This window comes from Staurois parvus, unplaced genomic scaffold (genome assembly GCF_062004578.1).
Source record: "Staurois parvus isolate SC_StPar_1 unplaced genomic scaffold, SC_StPar_1.0 ptg000226l, whole genome shotgun sequence".
Lineage (NCBI taxonomy): Eukaryota > Metazoa > Chordata > Amphibia > Anura > Ranidae > Staurois > Staurois parvus.
The window spans coordinates 627,255-642,630 of NW_028318022.1; the positions used below are offsets into that span (position 1 = coordinate 627,255).

At 41.9% G+C, this 15,376-nt stretch overlaps 1 protein-coding gene across 1 annotated transcript in view; it reads left to right on the forward strand.

Moving 5' to 3' along the window:
* The first annotated feature begins 10,720 nt into the window (after nt 1-10,720).
* Nucleotides 10,721-15,376, forward strand: part of LOC149460531 (glutathione S-transferase 3-like) — a 45,519-nt gene continuing 40,863 nt past the window's right edge. Inside the window, exon 1 of the mRNA XM_089679513.1 lies at nt 10,721-10,833. The gene's annotated coding sequence lies outside the window, so the exon portion shown is untranslated. The remainder of the gene's footprint in view (nt 10,834-15,376) is intronic.

Below are 15,376 nucleotides of genomic sequence, written 5' to 3' on the forward strand. Positions count from 1 at the left end.
CTCTGGGTCACAGACGTCCCAGACCTGTGGATTCAATTGGTGGTTTAAAAACTCTACCTCATCACCACTTTCTTTTTTCAGATCAACCAAAAACTGTCTCAAGGCAGTCAGATTTGCCAAAGGCCCTGAACCACTTGTACCAGGGAGTCCTTGTACCATTACCACCATAGGACAAGATCAAAGGATTCTATTGAAACCAGCTGATAATACCATAATACCGAAGCCCAATGGAGGTTTCCTCCTATCCTCAACAAAATTCTTTTAAATTCAAGGTCAGCAATTGCCTCTCTGAGACAATGGCACATGGCATCCATGGACATCCTAGATGCTATTTGCATGTTATTTATTCACCTCACCTGCAGTTTCTATACTTTGCAGTTGCAGATGGCCACTTCCAGTTAGTTGCACTGCCTTTTGGCCTATGCTGTACTCCCATGGCGTTCACAAAGGTCTTAGCACCCTTGCTTGCCCTTACGCCCTACTCCTGAAGGATTCGCCCTTGCAACTCTCAGCAAATGTCCAAAAGACAATTCAGCTACTTCAGGCTTTTGACTGTGTGATTAGCTTCACCAAATCTGTTCTTCAGCCTGTGCCTAGAATACTTGGGTCTGATCCTGGATACATCCCGGGCAAACGTCTTTCTTCCAGAAAGACTTGACAACTGACATCCAAAAGGAATCCCACAATGACTCACTATGAGAATTCTGGGATTAATGGCTGTCTCCTTTGAAGCAGTTCCTTTTTCTCTCCAACATAACATTCTGTAAGCACGGGAAAAGCAGGCTTTTTCCTCAACTTGTCCATGCTCCTATCCAGCCAAACAAGAATTTCCTTGTCCGGATGGATCACCACTTCATTTCTAACAGTGGGAAAATGTTTCCTTTCTTATAACTGGAAAGTTCTTACTACAAATGAAAATCTGTCAAGCTGGGCAGGATTCTTCAGTCCTTGAAAGTTCATACAACATGATCAAGAAAGAGAAAACCAAACTCCCAATCAATATCTTGGAACTCAGGGCAGTCAGGTTTTCCCTCCTCCACTGGACTCCAGTTCAAACTAATTTATGTCTTCCCTCCACTGTAGATTACAAAACACAGCAAGTGAGGAAACCAGTGATTCTACACAGATAGACATACTTAGACTTCTGGCAGACAAACCCTGGCCTCTTCCTAACAGACCAGATCTCCTGTCTCAAGGCTCTTTTCCTCCATGCTCCAGTCTCTGGCTTTCACAGTATGGCTGCTAAAGGATAGAGGGATAGAGTGTAAAAGGCCACTTCCAAGAAGATTTATTATCATCCATGGATGATACCCTGCCAGGGATTCTTTGCCTGGTGTAAGTACAGTCAATTCAGTCCCAGGGATTACCCCCTGCCTCCCATTATGGCCTATCTGAAAACAGGTTTTGACCAGAATCTAGCTCTTAGCACCCTGAAAGGGCATGCATCTGCCTCATCCATCCTTTTCACTCCCTGGTGAAAACCTTTATCCAAAGTGTTCCTCGTAATAGGCCCCCCAATGCAGCACCTTGTGCTTCCCTGAAATTTTAATTTGGTTCTTTCTGCCCTGCATAAACAACCCTTGAAACCCATCAGGGATAATCCTTTACAGATTCTTGCCAGCAGAGTGCCGGTTTTGAAAGCCATCACATCTTTCAGACATGTCTCTGAACTAGAGGCCCTTTCCTGTGAAGAGCCTTTCCTCATACGTCACAATGATAATGTGTTATGCCCAAGACCATCCTTTCTTCTATAGGAGGTTTGAACATTTCAACTCCGGGAGGAAATTTTTCTCTCATCTTTGTGCCCTGCTCCTAACCATCCAAAGGAAGTCTCTCTACATTGCCTGGGCATAGTCAGAGCCATTAGATTGTGCCTAACAGCTACTGCTTCCATTAAATCGATTCCCTGGTTGTTCTTTCCTCGGGATCTCACAAGGCGCACCCTGATTCTGAATCCACCATGGCACAATGGGTCAGGTACCTGATTACAAGAGCTTATGCTTTGGAACAAAAACTTCCTCCTGCGCTGTTATGCACCCATTCCACCAGATCTGTAGAAGTATCCTGAGCCTTTAGGCACCAATCCTCTATTGCCCAGCTGTGAAAGGTTGCCGCCTAGGCTTCTGTTCATACTTTCTCAGATTTACTTTTTCAAGTGTTATCAGGTTGATGTCCAATCTTCTGTGGATGCAGTTTACAGCTGCAATGAACTCTGCAGGTTTTCAACCCCTGTTGTTTAAACCAGTTGGCACAGTTCTGTTTGCCTAGCTGTTGCCCACCCTATGTATTTAATTCTTGGAGATGTTCCATGGTGCATGAATAAGATGGCTGTGTCTTGTACTGTACGACTAACATATTAGAACTTTTAACTTGCTTGTAAATTCCATATCTTGGAGTACAGTAAAGGACACAGGACACCCTCCCTAAACTCCCCTTGTTACTCTGTATTGCTTGACACCTGTCTTCGCTCCTCGCCCCTCTACATCTCTCTCTCTCGTGACTCCAAGCTAGATCCCTAGGTATTCTGTGCCATGAGGTCAGCCCCGGTATGTGGGGAGCCTGTTGTTAGTGAAGGGGCCAAGCATAACACTCCTTCACCACCAGAGTATCCATCACCCCTGCCACGTCACCGATTTCCTGGCTGGCTGGCTGCTTTGGCAAGTGACACAAATACCAACTAAAAAAGAGAAAAGACAGATGGAGCTCCAGCCTAGTGCATTATCCCAGGGCTACTTTATTTGTAAATGATAAAATCATACTCCCAAACAAAGAAAATCCAGCATGTAGGCCCACCAACTCATGACACAATGGGTAGTAGGACACAGAGAGAACCAAAACCAGATGGATGCTATCCAGGGTCTGAAAATGGCTTACCCGTTTCAAGGTTACCCCCCTCTTCATCAGAGCCAAAACTGCAGAAGGTGTTTTTTCTTTGAGTGACATAAATACAGCAGTCCTTGGCAATGGCAATATAACCTCCTCAGAATAGATTCTGCTCATTGGACTTCTGCACTATATATTCTCTAACCTTCTCAGTCCCCTGAAGTAAGCCATATTTTTTTGATATGCTTTACATGCATCCCTTCAGACCAGGAATTTTGGATGAACAGCAAAGATCTTTTATTGAGGGAGATCAAGGTAACAAGCAAACAGTTCTCAAAGACATTTTCCACACACTTTCTTGAACAAAGTTCTCTAGTGCTTCTGAATATCTCCCCATGAGGTACTCATACCTTAGGCAACTGGAAAAGTCCATAAAGAGTCCATAATAGGCAGCAAATCATCATGATGTAGCAATAAGGGTTCCAGCACAAGGTAGCAAAAGTTCATATAAGTCCACAGGCTCCAAACCCCACTGGGAACCCTGACTGGGCTCCACCCCAGGGGTTTTCAGACTGACGGCATAACTGCTACATCTTGGCAGTCTTTTCCTTAGCCAACTTCAGGCAAACTCTCCCAAGGACACTAATGAGCCCCTATTTATACAGTCAGGTCCATAAATATTGGGACATCGACACAATTCTAACATTTTTGGCTCTATACACCACCACAATGGATTTGAAATGAAATGAACAAGATGCGCTTTAACTGCAGACTGTCAGCTTTAATTTGAGTGTATTTACATAAAAATCAGGTGAACGGTGTAGGAATTGCAACAGTTTGCATATGTGCCTCCCACTTATTAAGGGACCAAAAGTAATGGGACAGAATATTAATCATAAATCAAACTTTCACTTTTTAATACTTGGTTGCAAATCCTTTGCAGTCAATTACAGCCTGAAGTCTGGAACGCATAGACATCACCAGATGCTGGGTTTCATCCCCGGTGATGCTCTGCCAGGCATCTCCTGCAACTGTCTTCAGTTCCTGCTTGTTCTTGGGGCATTTTCCCTTCAGTTTTGTCTTCAGCAAGTGAAATGCATGCTCAAAGGGATTCAGATAAGGTGATTGACTTAGCCATTGCATAACATTCCACTTCTTTCCCTTAAAAAACTCTTTGGTTGCTTTTGCAGTATGCTTTGGGTCATTGTCCATCTGCACTGTGAAGCAGCGTCCAATGAGTTGTGAAGCATTTGGCTGAATATGAGCAGATAATATTGCCCGAAACACTTCAGAATTCATCCTGCTGCTTTTGTCAGCAGTCACATCATCAATAAATTCAAGAGAACCAGTTCCATTGGCAGCCATACATGCCCACGCCATGACACTACCACCACCATGCTTCACTGATGAGGTGGTATGCTTAGGATCATGAGCAGTTCCTTTCCTTCTCCATACTCTTCTCTTCCCATCACTCTGGTACAAGTTGATATTGGTCTCATCTGTTCATAGGATGTTGTTCCAGAACTGTGAAGGCTTTTTTAGATGTCGTTTGGCAAACTCTAATGTGGCCTTCCTGTTTTTGAGGCTCACCAATGGTTTACATCTTATGGTGAACCCTCTGTATTCACTCTGGTGAAGTGTTCTCTTGATTGTTGACTTTGACACACATACACCTACCTCCTGGAGAGTGTTCTTGATCTGGCCAACTGTTGTGAAGGGTGTTTTTCTTCACCAGGGAAAGAATTCTTCAGTCATCCACCACAGATGTTTTCCGTGGTCTTTCGGGTCTTTTGGTGTTGCTGAGCTCACCGGTGCGTTTGTTCTTTTTAAGAATGTTCCAAACAGTTGTTTTAGCCATGCCTAATGTTTTTGCTATCTCTCTGATGGGTTTGTTTTGTTTTTTCAGCCTAATGATAGCTTGCTTCACTGATAGTGACAGCTCTTTGGATCTCATCTTGAGAGTTGACAGCAACAGATTCCAAATGCAAATAGCACACTTGAAATTAACTCTGGACCTTTTATCTGCCCATTGTAATTGGGATAATGAGGGAATAACACACCTGGCCATGGAACAGCTGAGAAGCCAATTGTCCCATTACTTTTGGTCCCTTAATAAGTGGGAGGCACATATGCAAACTGTTGTAATTCCTACACCGTTCACCTGATTTGGATGTAAATACCCTCAAATTAAAGCTGACAGTCTGCAGTTAAAGCACATCTTGTTCGTTTCATTTCAAATCCATTGTGGTGGTGTATAGAGCCAAAAATGTTAGAATTGTGTCGATGTCCCAATATTTATGGACCTGACTGTATAATGTGACCTACAGGGGGACGTTAACCTTCTGAAAAGATCGGGAAAACCTTGCCAGCAGCATTTACCCTTCCTTCTCAGAACCATTAACTCAGTAGGTCAACCCAGGGACGCAGGTTGCAATAAGATATATTGTAACATTTAGTTTGCACACATATACATAGTTGACCTGGTTCACCTCGGAGCATGAGTCACAGGAGAAAAAAAATGATTAACAAATTTGAAACCTCTTGGAAGCACCTGCTTACCTAGTTGTTGTCCACCCTATGTATTTATTGCTTGGAGATATGTGAATGAGATGCCTGTGTCTTGTACTGTATGCTTAACATAGGAGGAATTTTGATGTACCTGTGATTTCTATACCTTGAAGTACAGTACAGAACACAGGACACCCTCCCTAAACTTTCCTTATTACTCTTGTTTATTGTTTTTTGAACAGTAGGCACTGTTCCAGTTGTGGGCAGAGCCCCAGATTGGCACGTCCTCAAAAGCTTGCCAGTGTCCAATCACCTGAAGTTATGAGCCTATAACCTATATTGCATGAACAAGTCTCCTGTGTCCTGTACTGAACGCCAAGATTTGGAATTTACAGGTAAGTTCAATTTCCTCTTTTTTTTAATTTTCCGTGCATGTGATTGGGTATTCTTTGCAAAGTGAAACTTCACTACAATCACTAAGGCTGGCTATACATTATACATTTTTTTTCATTTAACTAGCGAGTTGAATGAAATAAATGAGCCAATTTCCCCCATCCACACATTGGATGTAAATGGGGGATTTCATCCTGCTGTGGAATTGTATCCTGACAGCGGGGAGCCTCCTACGCCATCAGAATACAATGACCAGTATTACTGGCTATAGCTGGTGGTAATTATCATTCGTGAAAAACCCAATAGCCTGGTTGTACACAAGTCGATTGATCGTAGGTAGACCTCAACTATGAGAGACAAAATGAGAAAAAAAATCCAGACAATCATATTGGCTGATTTGGAAAGAATTTATTTGCAAATTATGGTTGAAAATAAATATTTGGTCAATATCAAAAGTTCATCTCAATACTTTGTTCTATATCCTTTGTTGGCAATGACAGTGGTCAAACATTTCCTGTAAGTCTTCACAAGGTTGGCACACACTGTTGCTGGTATGTTGGCCCATTCATGATCCCCTATTGCCCAGGGGCCCAATGAGTTGTCAGTCCGCCCCTGCCCCCTAAATCAGGGTTAGTCAACCTTTGAGAGGTCTACTTGAACAATATGAAAGAGATCAAAGATCACTTGGGTTCGGCGCCCCATTTTTTTTTTAAAGATATTAACTAGCATAGCAAGGCCAAACTAAGTAATAAGGAAAACTTAGAAAACATAATACAAACAAATGTCACTGTAAAAATATAAACTTAACCTACCTTAAAAGTGGACCATGTCAGTCAGTAGAGCAGTGGACAGTGTCAGTAGGTAATGATCACTCACTGTGTTCATTCAAAAAAAGGAAGGGGCCAGTAAATGGCATATTTACAGTGCCTTGAAAAAAATATTCATACCCCTTGAAATTTTCCACATTTTGTCATGTTACAACCAAAGGTGCAAATGTATTTTATTGGGATTTTATGTGATACACCAACACAAAGTGTCACATAATTGTGAAGTGGAAAAAAAATGATAAATGGTTTTCAACATTTTTTACAAATAAATATGTGAAAAGTGTGGTGTGCATTTGTATTCAGTCCCGTTGAGTCAATACTTTGTAGAACCACCTTTAGCTGCAATTACAGCTGCAAGTCTTTTTGGGGATGTCTCTACCAGCTTTGCACATCTAGAGAGTGACATCTTTGCAAAATAGCTCAAGCTCTGTCAGATTGGATGGAGAGCATCTGTTAACAGGAATTTTCAAGTCTTGCCACAAATTCTTAATTGGATTTAGGTCTGGACTTTGATTGGGCCATTCTAACATGAATGAATATGCTTTGATCTAAACCATTCCATTGTAGCTCTGGCTATATGTTTAGGGTCGTTGTCCTGCTGGAAGGTGAACCTCTGCCCCAGCCTCAAGTCTTTTGCAGACTCTAACAGGTTTTCTTCTAAGATTGCCCTGTATTTGGCTCTGTCTATCTTCCCATCAACTTTGACCGGCTTCCCGGTCCCTGCTGAAGAAAAACATCCCCACAACATGCTGCCACCACTATATTTCACAGTGAGGATGGTGTGTTCAGGGCGATGTGCAGTGTTAATTTTCTACCACACATAGCGTTTTGCTTTTAGGCCAAAATGTTCAATTTTGGTCTCATCTGACCAGAGCACCTTCTTCCACATATTTGTTGTGTTCCCCACATGGCTTCTCGCAAACTGCAAATGGGACTTCTTATGGCTTTCTTTCAACAATGGCTTTCTTCTTATCACTCTTCCAGAAAGGCCTGAATTGGCCTGAATTGTGGAGTGTACGACTAATAGTTGCCCTGTGGACAGATTCTCCCACCTCAGCTGTGTATCTCTTGAGCTCCTGCAGAGTTACCATGGGCCTCTTGGCTGCTTCTCTGATTCTGCTTCTCTGATTAATGCTCTCCTTGCCCGGCCTATCAGTTTAGGTGGAAGGCCATGTCTTGGTAGGTTTGCAGTTGTGCCATACTCTTTCCATTTTCAGATGATGGATTGAACAGTGCTCCGTGAGATGTTCAATGCTTGGGATATTTTTTTATAACCTAACCCTGCTTTAAATTTCTCCACAACTTTATCCCTGACCTGTCTGGTGTATTCCTTGGCTTTCATGATGCTGTTTGTTCACTAATGTTCTCTAACAAACCTCTAAGAGCTTCACAGAACAGCTGTGTTTATACTGAGATGAAATTGCACACATGTGGACTAATTAGGTGACTTCTGAAGGCAATTGGTTCCACTAGATAGTAGTTAGGGGTATCAGAGTAATGGGGACTGAATACAAATGTATGCCACACTTTTCAGATATTTATTTGTAAAAATTTTTGAAAACCATTTATCATTTTACTTCCACTTCACAATTATGTGCCACTTTGTGTTGGTCTATCACAAAAAATCCCAATAAAATACATTTAAGTTTTTGGTTGTAACATGACAAAATGTGTAAAATTTCTAGAGGTATGAATGCAATGTACCTACCCCTTCCCCTGCTCTCCATCCTGAAAAGATCCCCTGCAGCAACTAGCAGGAGAGGAGAGAAGCTGGCAGCACTGCGGGGGAGGGGGTCAGGAGAGTACACAAGGGGGCTAGGGCAGCAGAAAAAAGAGAAATAGGGATAGGAGTGGTGGACGGGAGGGCATTCACTGGAACCGGCCCCCTGGATTTTCTTCTTTCAGCTGGTGCAGGAGGAAAATACAGAGATTCAGTTCCAGTACATGGTGCTCCTGCTGTCCTTCCTGTTTAGGTTCCGGGAGTCGGCAATGAAGGATTGATGGGTTGATGACCTCCACCCTAGATGAAATAAGCATTTAACCTTTGCAGTAACTTCACCGCAAGGGAAGATTTTGTGTAATTCCTGGCGTTCGGCTTTAAGTAATTTATTATTTATCTCATTCAATTAGGGTACACTTTTGCTAGTGTAGCACCTACCCTCTAAAGGGCCCACTGTTTAGATCCCAAGGCACACAGAAGTGAGTCTTTATCTGTGGGGCTGTATATATGCATATCTCTTTGGCTAGGAGTGCACCACATGCACTCCCAGAACAGAGACCAGGCTCTTACCAACAATCGGGACCTGGGACTCCCACTTCTGGGTCACCTGATCACTGTGATAGCCTCTGATTGACTATCATAGTGATCAGTCACTGTGAGCTCGCCCTGTGTTTACTTCCTCTTCTGAATGAAGAGAAACATACATTGTATCTCTTCATGAGGGAGAGGAAGATGTAAACAAACAAAAGTGTGTAAAAAAATATCAACAAAATACAGAAAAATAAAGAAAAAATAGCATGATCAAGTTTTGATCTAGGTCAGTGCCAAGTTTAATGTTAGGGTCAAGATAAGGGTCAAAAGTCAAGGATGGGGGTCAAAGGCCAAAGTCATTAAATTTGGGGTAGATTAAAAAAAAAAAAAAAAAAAAATTTTTTACATTAGTGTCAATTAGTGTCAGCTTGTTTTAGGTAGTATAAAAAAATCAAAATGCTCACCATTGTTTCTGGGCCCTACTACAGGTACAAGCAACAACTAACATATACATCTGTGGTTTTGCTGCAATAATAAGGAGGAAGAAAATTTGTTTTGAGTTGTTCTTTGGTGGTAAATTATGGTAATAGCATGAAATATACAGCTAATTTTAAAAAAGAATTTTTCTGGGCTAGTTTTCCTTGATATTAAAAAAAAATCAGATGTCTATTACCATTTACCACCAAAAGAAAGCCCAATTTGTCCTGAAAAAAAACAAGGTATAATTCACCTGAGTACACAAAGTAGTTGTGAGGATGTGTACAGTTTTACTAGCATATGTCAGAGTGGCAAAAGTGTGTTTAGGGATTAACGTTTGTTTTACCCTCAGTCAGTAAGGGGTCAAGCACAGGCTGACTCTAATGTAGGAGGGATAGCAGAAGCACACAGCTCACTCACTAATGTCCTTATATTGTCTCCTTCCATCATCTTCCAAACACATTTACTGTGCAGTCTTCCGACCAGATCCCAGAAACAAGAAGTCCCTTAGTCAGCTCCAGCAGATTTCAGCCGAATAAGCCCCCCAGCTAGCACAGCTGGGACCTCGGTGAGCAGTAGAAAGCCCAGCTGGACTGCTCAGAAGGGCAGTAGCTCTTCAGGCTGGGATCTCCTCCTCCTAGACAAGAACCCCTCTGTTCCAAGCCTCAAGCCATTTATGTTCCCTTCCAGACACCTACTGGGCACACTCCTCCAGGGATTGGAATCTCAGCCCAATGCTTTCCAGGACCCTCCAGAAAACGGGGAAGCAGTCAATCCAGCAACCAGTGAGACTCAGAACAGCCAAAAAAAAAACCATTGGACCCTTGCAGGTTTAAATCATACTGTGCTACATTATGACAGACTTACCCGGACAAGGAGCCCTCCAGTGCAGTCACGGCTCCTGGGCGCATCCATCTTCACCTGGTCTTCCTTCCAGGTTCATGGAATGGGGGGCCGCGATGACATCACTACTGTGCATGTGGCAGGAGCCCCGGCCCCGACATAGAGCTCTGAAGGTATGTTCCTTCAGAACGCGTGACGTCACTGACTTCATGCTGTGTGTATATCTCCTAAACAGTGTATATTTAGTAGATACTCACTGCACCTACAGGTAAGTCGTACTATAGGCCTTACTTATAGACATACAAGTTAAAGAGTGGACTTAATTCCACTTTAATCACAAGCAGATCAACTAATTACAGTGAAGCTAATAACCAAATTTACCTAACCTAGCACCTATCTAGGAGGGTGCTACACTAGATAGGGCACGAAGCGTCATTCTTAGATGTGGTTGATGTGTATTTTATCTATTCACTGCTATAAAGGTAATCTCTACCATACCATACCATATAATTACTTATATAACTTTGAAACTTTTAAAAAGTATAATATCTTTCTGTTCATGCAAATTAACAAGTAATGAGCAACAGGATTGGTTGGATGGACCCCACCCTCCACATGTTAATACTGTACACATACAAGAACTGCTGCTGCGTTGTCAGTGTGTGATCAGAAGACGTCTCATTGAATTGCTGCAAATTTCTTTGTCTGGAGGTAGGATACAATTTTTAACTGAAGTATATATAAAATATTTCAAATGCTTTTAGTAGGAAACGTATCATGCCAGATTGCTAGGTTACCAGTGAACAAAAGAGCTTTCCACACTATTCTGCCACACAGGTTGTTATATAGGGGGCTACTTACTCCGTTCTTGTAGACATTATTGTGTGCAGCAGGGATACTAGTGTGTGTATATTCTTCTTTTCTACTGTTTGTATATAACATATTGGACAATTATATATCTGCATGTGTATGTTAATTGCCTTTAATAGATCTATTTATTTTGAATGTACAAATCATTTACAATATATCCCTGGTATAGCAAAGCTGTAAGTTGGCAATTTTATCCAGTTGATCCTACATGGCTCATCACGGGCACTCCCAGCTTTGTTGTTGAAATATTTTTCACTGTAATATCCCTCAGGATATAATGCAAGCGTGTCAGAATACAAAGCTGAATGACTGGGAATTAATTAATATACAGATGAAATACATATAAAAATACATAAATGGGATCTGTTTTCCTGGCCAAAGTATTTAATTTCTGTCTATCCAGTACTATGATTTACACAGCTCTATCACACACCACATTACTGGCTGTGCTAACACTTATGGATAGCTGCTAGAGACGACTTTTGGTGGGGCTGTATATTTCTGGGATGAAGGCATTTAACATCCTGGGAGTTTGTCAGTAATAGTGCCAGTCTGAAATTTGGATGCATATGACTGTTTTGATCTCTATCATATGAGATCATTGTAGTCCAGTAAGAGGTTTGCCTTTTCTCTCAGGAGCACTTTGCAGCACAGGAGCACTTTAAATGAAGTTTTCCAGTATGGAGCACTTTTTTCACAATTGATTTCGGGACTTTTTCATCAGTTACTTATTCACTTGTATATATTGATGGTTATTTATATGTACTGTAATTGTCTGATATTACTTCTACCTAGTAAACCGCCATTTATTTCCCCCATCAGCTCATCCCCCACAGCTATTACCTTTTGTATCACTCAACCCTTCCTCCAAGATTGTAAGATCTAAGGAGCAGGGTCGTCTGTTTCCTCTTGTACCAAATTGTATTGTAACTGTAATGTCTGCCTTCATTTTGTAAAGCGCTGAGCAAATTGTTGGCACGATATAAATCCTGTATATTGGCACCTATCATTTAAAGAGACAGTGCACTATTTGGTTTATATTGTATCCCCTGGTGTCCTCTGTAGTTCCTCCTGCCAACCTCTGTATCACTAGCTTGTGTCCAGTATACCCAAACTCTGTACACTGAGCTGTACTTGACATACTTCTAAATGCCCCTCTCTGTAAGCTGTGCCCCTGTAGCCACTGTTGGGTTGAATTACTAAAACCGGAGAGTGCAAAATCTGGTGCAGCCGTGCATGGTAGCCAATCAGCTTCTAACTTCAGCATGTTCAGTTAAGCTTTGACAAAAAAATCCTGGAAGCTGATTGGTTTCTGTGCAGAGCTGCACCAAATGTTTCACGCTCTAGTTTTAGTAAATCAAGCCCTGTGTGATTCCCTAATGCCCTGTTATAGCAGTGATCTCTAGCATGCTCATGCAACATGTCTCCAGCCTATGGTATTAAACCCAAAAAATGTATTATACTTCAGCTTACCAATCATTAGATATGGTGGCTGTATTAGTCTTCTTTTTTAGGCTTTTCCCCTCTGTTTTCACCTGGTGATCTGGCTAGTAGCACACCTCCTGTATTAGAGTGCCCCCACTCTGGATGAAGGAGCACCTTTGGATAGCAGCATTTTTAATCTTGGGGGCTGGGAGTGTTGGATGTATTAGGAAATTTAGATACCCTAACAAACTAAAGCCAAACTCCAGCTCACACTTTATAAGAAGTTACAGTAAACATGTTTTAGCTTTTGGGATAAATGTTTTACATTAATAAATAAAAGCTGATCATAGACCTACTGGCCAAATCAGCAGGTGGAAATAAAAGAAAAAAGCCTAAAAAAGAAACCATTGCAGCCACCACATTCAAGATTTGGTAAGCTGCAATGTAAAAAATGTTTTCTTTTGGGTTTAATACCACTCCTATAACAAGTTCACAGTCTCTGACAGTCTCCTACAGCAAGCCCCCATCTCCTATATCATGACTGCAGTCTCTGAACATCTCCTGTACCATGGCCACCATCTCTGAACATCCTATGTTTCATGTTCACAGTCTCTGACCATCGCTTGTATCGTATTCACAGTCTCTATCTCTTGTATTGTGGCTGAAGTTTCTGACCATCTCTTGTATCATGTCCATAGTCTTTGACTATATCCTGTTGTGTGCCTGCTATCTCTGACAATGAATATTCACTGAATTTTATGTGTGGCCCCTTGGTGATGTTGAGGACTGCACTTGAGGCCCGGCAGTTCAAGGTATCACAGCTGAAGTCTCTGTCCACCTCTTGTTTCATGCCCACAGTCTCTGACCATCTCCTATACAATCTCCACAGTCTCTAACCATTTTATGTTTCATGTTTTCAATCTATGACCGTCACTTGTATCGTATCCACAGTCTCTGACTATCTCTTGTACTGTGGCTGAAGTCTCTGACCATCTCTTGTATCATGTTCATGATCTTTGACTATATCCTGTTGTGTGCCTTCTATCTCTGACAATGAATATTCACTGAATTTTATGTGTGACCCTTTGGTGATGATGAGGGCCACACTTGAGGCCCACCCCAGTTCAAAGGGAGTTGACATCCACTGTCTTATAGGTTCATGCACATGGATGCATGCTCCAGTACAGAATAAACACGTTGGTGTATTTTGCTGCTCGGGAGCTCCTAGTTCTGCAGCCACCCATAAACATGAATGATGGCAGGGGGTTGCTATTGCAGGTACGGAGCTATGCACCAATACTTGCATAAATCAGCATATGAACACAGGCATAAGTACCTGAAAGCAGAAAATCTGGGTTCTGAAACCTTCACCAGCAACCTTTCATGTCTATGGGCTGTTGTATGGATGCATTGAATGGATCTTTTTCATAAATAACCCCATGTCTAATCTATTGTCCACTGTGATCACACTATGAGGACTTAATATTTGTATGTGGCAATGGTTTGATATACTGTACAGCAGCCTTTTTCAACCAGGGTGCCCAGGCACCCTTGAGGTATCTTCAAGGGAGCCTTGGCAAAATGTCTAAATATTGCCCAAAACTTGTATACAAGCCAGCGGGTGGAACAAGCCTGCCTTTTATGAGGACTTCAGCCTGCCTTACACTATGAGGACTTAATAAGCCTGCCTTATAGTGTGAGGACTTAATATTTGTATGTGGCAATAGTTTGATATACTGTACAGCAGCTTTTTTCAGCCAGGGTGCCTTGAGGTATTTTCAGGGGTGCCTTGGCAAAATATCTAAATATTGCCCAAAACTTGTATACAAGCCAGCTGGTGGAATAAGCCTGCCTTTTAGTTGCACAAAGCCACAGATTTTCATTGTGCACCATTACGACCTTCTAGCCACCGGCGTCCTGACAACCAATGATGTCACCAGTTGACATGGAGGATGTTGGTTACCTTCACAGCATCCTGGTTTGACCCTCCCCTGCCCTTCTCTGTTAGTGCTGGGGTCACATTAGCTGGTGGGAATAGAAACATTGGAATACTACTCAGTACCAGTGTGCAAAAGTGTATTTGCTTTGGAAGAATAAATCACCTCTAATGTTGGGTGTCCTACATGCGTGGATGTTGCTGCGTTATATAAAAGTATTAGAATAGTTTTTACATTTTAGAATGGGGTGCCTCAAGAATGTCCATAATATTAAAGGGTGCCTTGGGACTGTGCATAATTTTAAAGGGTGCCTCGGGACTGCTCATCATTTTAAAAGGTGCCTCAGGACTGTCCATAATTTTAAAGGGTGCCTTGGGACTGTCCATAATTTTAAAGGGTGCCTCGGGACTGTCCATCATTTTAAAAGGTGCCTCAGGACTGTCCATCAATTTAAAGGGTGCATCGGGACTGTCCATCATTTTAAAAGGTGCCTCAGGGCTGTCCATAATTTTAAAGGGTGCCTCGAGGCTGTCCATCATTTTAAAAGGTGCCTGGGGACTGTCCATCATTTTAAAGTGTGCCTCGGGGCTGTCCATCATTTCAAAAGGTGCCTCGGGACTGTCCATAATTTTAAAGGGTGCCTCGGGACTGTTCATCAATCTAAAGAGTTCCCTCAGGACTGTCCATCACTTTAAAAGGTGCCTCGTGACTGTCCATCTTTTTAAAGGTTACCTTGACATTGTCCATAATTTTAAAGTGTGTCTGGACTGAAAAAAGGTTGAGAAACACAGCTGTAAAGTACAATGTTACATTCTGGTATTAAAGAGCTGTCTTTTGCAAGCTTCATCAGTTAGAGTCTATCTGATTGCGTTTCTTCTTACCTGATATTGCTCCCAAAATGTTCACAGGTGTGGCTAGTGCATAAAGTATATATATATATAATTTTTTTTTTTACTGATGTATATTTGCATGAGGGATTATATGTACAGGACCACTGTTCACATGCCAATCTAGTTTTTGGC